This window comes from Festucalex cinctus, chromosome 11 (assembly GCF_051991245.1).
Source record: "Festucalex cinctus isolate MCC-2025b chromosome 11, RoL_Fcin_1.0, whole genome shotgun sequence".
Lineage (NCBI taxonomy): Eukaryota > Metazoa > Chordata > Actinopteri > Syngnathiformes > Syngnathidae > Festucalex > Festucalex cinctus.
In genome coordinates this window covers 5010397-5015574 of record NC_135421.1, presented here as the reverse complement: position 1 = coordinate 5015574, position 5178 = coordinate 5010397, and the positions used below count along the sequence as shown (strand labels likewise).

The window sequence follows — 5178 nt, the reverse complement described above, 5'->3', positions numbered from 1 at the left end:
AGAATTAGGTGTAACACTGTAGCAAATCCCTTTGACTATTCTCTATGAGTGTCACGTTTCAGTTTGTTTGGGTTTGTGTTTTATTTTGGTGAGTGTTGGTTGTTGGGTGTTCCTGTCTTCTTCCCCAGTCTCGTTATGGTTAACCTTGTCCACCTGCTTGTGTCTTCCCTTCCTGGTGTGTATTGCTGATTGGTTTCCCCCTCCCTGCTGTGTCTCCCAGGTGTGTTCTGTTATTGTCATTAGTGTTAGTATAAGGGAGTGGTGTTTGTCTCACGCGGTTGTGGGAGCATTGTTCGATGTTGTTTGGATGTTTGATGTTTGTTGTTTGCTGTTTGAATGTCTGTATGTCTGGTCACAGTGGTGTCTTATTGCCAAGTCTTCTACGCCAAGTCTTCCACGCCAAGTCTGCTAAGTCTTCCATGCCTAGTCTGCTAAGTCTTCTACGCCAAGTCTTCTACGTCAAGTCTTCTACGCCAAGTCTTCTACACCAAGTCTTCCACGCCAAGTCTGCTAAGTCTTCCATGCCTAGTCTGCTAAGTCTTCTACGCCAAGTTGTCTACGCCAAGTCTTCTGTGCTAAGTCTTCCACGCCAAGTCTGCTAAGTCTTCCATGCCTAGTCTGCTAAGTCTTCTACGCCAAGTCTTCTACGCCAAGTCTTCTACGCCAAGTCTTCTACGCCAAGTCTTCTACGCCAAGTCTGCCACGCAAAGTCGTCAAAGTCTGCCACGCAAAGTCGTCAAAGTCTGCCACGCAAAGTCGTCAAAGTCTGCCACGCCAAGTCGTCAAAGTCTGCCACGCCAAGTCGTCAAAGTCTGCCACGCCAAGTCGTCAAAGTCTGCCACGCCAAGTCGTCAAAGTCTGCCACGCCAAGTCGTCAAAGTCTGCCACGCCAAGTCGTCAAAGTCTGCCACGCCAAGTCGTCAAAGTCTGCCACGCCAAGTCGTCAAAGTCAGCCACGCCAAGTCGTCAAAGTCAGCCACGCCAAGTCGTCAAAGTCAGCCACGCCAAGTCGTCAAAGTCAGCCACGCCAAGTCGTCAAAGTCAGCCACGCCAAGTCGTCAAAGTCAGCCACGCCAAGTCGTCAAAGTCAGCCACGCCAAGTCGTCAAAGTCAGCCACGCCAAGTCGTCAAAGTCAGCCACGCCAAGTCTCTGCATCACGCCACGCCAAGTATCCGCCATGATCCGTGTCTACGTACAGCCCAGTCTACTCCCCTTCCGTCTTGTCTCGTCCTTCCCCGTCATAGTTAATAAAGTTCCTTACATCATCTTACCTGTCTGTCTTCCCGCCTGTTTCCTCCGCTTTTGGGTCCATCCATACCCCGCACGTTACAATGAGGGATGTAACGGTTTACATAAGTCATGGTTCGGCACGTAACCTTCCTTAGTTTTGGGGTCACGGTTCGGTACAAGTTCGGTATAACAGGAAAAAGTAACAAAAAGTCAAAAAGTTGTTTTTTTTTAGCAGACAGAAGTCCAGTTTGTCTAAGATAGTGCTATTTAGAACTCCCTAAGATAACCTGGTATGACATGAGGTTTACTGATTAAAGGTACTCAGACTTTTTTATTTTCATGTTTTCTTGGCGTGTATAGGTCGCTTGCACATCGTAATGCATCATGGGAGTTTTTTCTTCGGGCGCCATCTTGGGTGTCCGCCGGTTCACAAGGTACACTCGTGAGTTACACGGTATTGCTTATCAACCTGATGTCATTTACGCAGTATTTTCACGATTTACCGGAAGATCAAAAACAACGATACAGGCAGAAGGTGTCTCTGTGTGGTGGGATTGATCCTAATTACGTCCTGACCAAGGGTGATTTTTTTTGACGGAGAAAGCTTGCTGGCCAAATGTGACTTCTCCGGACATTTTTTCACTACCTCGTGTTGACAACATGCTCCATAACACGCCAACAAATCCCTGGAGGCTTACAATTATTTTGTAAGCGGGTGGATACAGAGTGTAAACTTTAACATCGCATCAGAAGAAACTGTTGCTGTTGCACGTAAGTAAACCACATGGTGTTGGTAATTCTGCACACAAAAATGTTGATTTGTTCTCAGGCTTCCTGTTATCATTGTGTTTACATGCACAGCTGGGTTTACCTGATGTGGTTTTTCTAATCATTTTATAACAGGCAAATATGGCAGAGCGTATAAGAATAAAAAGTAACGATGCACAGCCTCCCCGTGGCTTAATTACATTTAATGCTACCCTTTCACTAGTTACATGTTACTTAATCAACTTACTCTAAATGGTTAAGGTTAACCACTCTCAGAGGACGTATTTTTAGTTTCAGTTTCCAGTACAATAAAACGTGTTCATGGTAACTACTGAGCATACTGACAGCTTTTCTTATGATCTCACGGTTAAGGAGGCTGTCACAACACCCAATTTCTGTCTGGTGCCGGATGGCAACAATTCCCATCACTTGTCACGACAACACCAATATTATTACCAGGTATGTATGGCTTTACTTTTTGTAGTTTCTTATTTAATTCTATGTTTCATATTTTCATTACAATGTTTGTAATATTTTCAGATTCAGGCACAGATGAGTTTAACTGGACGGGACTTCTGCGACTTTGTGGTGTGGACAAAGTGTGATTGAGCGAGTCCACCCAGATCGCTCGTTTTGGCCAGCTGGAAAAGCCAGAGTTTTTTTTTCCCAAAATCCCCTCCTTACCTGAACTGCTCGGGAGAGCATTTACTAGATCAGCAGTGGACTTCCAGTGTTCCTGCTCAGCCGCTGTCACCTACCACTTGCTCATGTACTTCAAAGATGCGGAATAAAGTAGTTTTTTGTGCTGCAGCAGATTGTAAAATCAAATGATATCACTTGAAGTGTGCCAATCTAGACTGCCAAAAGGACAGTGGTTTTGTGACAAGTGTGAAACAAGGATTATTGGGAAAACTGTAACACAGTACTGGTACTTGTCTTTCATTAAACAAATTTAAAAGAGAGCAACTTTTTCCTCTGTACATAGTATAATGAAAGTCATTGCGTACCCCATCAACATTACATCATACCGTCATCAGGATGGTAGGCACCTGTGCTAAAATAAATACTTTAACAGTTCAATTTTATCCCTGAAATTACTACATCTAATCATTATTCACTTCATTTTTTGTGCTTTTAGAAATAATAGAGATTTCTGCCATTACTTTAAGAGGGACCATATTGCACATTGAGTCAAATCCTGTCATTTGTCTTATGTATAGCTTTGTAAACAAACCCAACAATAGAATTTGTATAATCGCTGCCTTTATTAGCGCCAAACAAACAGTCGCATGTTGTCCTCCTCCAATGCTTTGATGCTCGCCTTCGTTTCCATCATGTCATTGGCAATCAAGTCGGTGTGGCATGAGATCCCTAAAGAAATAATAATAAAAAATAAAAAAAAGATCACAAAAAAATACGGTACCAGTAAAAGGTTTAATATAGTACAGTAGTATAGTTTTTTTGTCAGTGTAAAAGAAATGTACACATTTTGTTGCATTTTTTAATGTATGAACATTGCTACAGGCAAATACTTATTTCTATAACCACTTCCAAATGTCTCTAAAATATAAGGTGCGTGTACACACACAAACATAAACACATACATTCACTCATGCATACAATATATCATGTAATGAATTCTGAGTGGCATACCAGAGTCAATGATGTCAGCAGTACTTGAGGGTACAGGTTACTGGAGCCATCTGGCTGCATAACTGCAACAAACTCTGCCACTTCGAGTCGTCTTTTCTTTGCTTGTCTCTCCTGTGCACGTTCATATCTTGGCACCGACTGGGCTGAGACATAGATGTTGTAACTTGGGACCCAACTTTAATGTTGGAGCCCAGTCGGGATGATTGGACAGAAAAACGGGCGCAGGGCGACCTGTTAAAATAAACAAATATATAAACAAATAAAATATGGAAAGTGGTTATTTTGCCGCAGTAGGGTGGCCGTGAATAAGTTCTTTAGCATGATGTGTAGGCTACCGGGGGTCTGTTTTCTTGCATCACCCCCTTCTGTCTCATTTTTCCAAGTTTACATTTTGCCACCAAAAAACATGTTATCGGCATTAAGAGCCCAAGACTAATCAATCCAATTTCAGCAGTAAACACTTTGCACTGGCACTACTTGGGTGAAAATGTTCGATGTTAGCTTTCGGCTAACGTCCGCTAGCCAGCTTGTACTACCGAACTTGCTTGCTCATGAATCCAAAACATAAGCAACTTGCCCATATATGGGCGGTCGAAACGTTATTAATCCTCATGCATTAAATAAAGGTAAACAAGCTTACCGCTCACAAAGTGATGGCTGCATACACGAGCCCAAAGTAACGACTTCCCTCCGGAGTCCGCACTCCTCTGTCTCCAGGCCCTGGTTCCTAGTTATTTTCGGAATTCGGAAGAAAGGCCGACCATTTTCCCCCTTGGCTTTGTTCGAACAGCCAACGATGCAGCAACAATGTACCATTTTAAACGCAGACAACAAACGTGATAGATACGTGTTAGACCGAATCACTACGTAAATTGAGGCCACCCAGCATGGCGACTACGACAAATCCGAGGCGGAAGTGACGACATGTGCAAGCGACCTATACGAGGTATTGAACAGAAAGTTCGTGCATCCACCAACCGTCCCCCTCGACGTCCACCAGCAGACCGTGCAAACACAGGACACTGTCACGCCTCCACCGGCGTGACGGCCCATGCTTTTATTTTGTTATCCATGTTTCCTGTCATGCTTTGAAAATCCTAACTCTCCTCTCACCCCAGGTCACTTACCCTTCCTGCCGCTCCATAATTACCAGTCCCCGCCCATGATTACAAACACCTGCCACCAATCAAGACTCTCAATAAAAGCCAGCTGCATTCTACCCTCAGTGCCGAAGTGTCACAGTCAGTGCATGGAAGCGTCCCACAGTCCTCATGACCTCGTTCACGTTGCCTTGTATTTTTGCCTTGTTTTTGTGCCTTTTCCTCCCCAGTGGAGCGCCTTTAGTTACCCCTTTTGCCTTGTGCCCTTTTTCCTCCCTAGCGGAGCGGAGCGCCTTCTGTTGTCCCCAGTACTTTTTGCCTGTTTTTTCCTCCCTAGTGGAGCGCTTTTTGTTCTCCACTTTTTTGATTCCCCGTTCTCCTCTCAGTTTGAGAGGAGACAGCTATTGGCCGGTAATAAACCTGTTG

The 5178-nt window shown here is 44.2% G+C and overlaps 2 long non-coding RNA genes across 2 annotated transcripts; one reads left to right on the top strand and one right to left on the bottom strand.

The window, feature by feature from the left end:
• The first annotated feature begins 1888 nt into the window (after positions 1-1888).
• Positions 1889-2959, top strand: LOC144030832 (uncharacterized). Its single transcript, XR_013287371.1, has 2 exons — positions 1889-2458; positions 2540-2959. It is a non-coding gene; the product is annotated as an uncharacterized LOC144030832 (long non-coding RNA).
• Positions 2960-3245: 286 nt separating this feature from the next.
• Positions 3246-4519, bottom strand: LOC144030835 (uncharacterized). Its single transcript, XR_013287372.1, has 3 exons — positions 4293-4519; positions 3653-3883; positions 3246-3370 (listed from the first exon to the last, which is right to left on the bottom strand). It is a non-coding gene; the product is annotated as an uncharacterized LOC144030835 (long non-coding RNA).
• Positions 4520-5178: the final 659 nt, after the last annotated feature.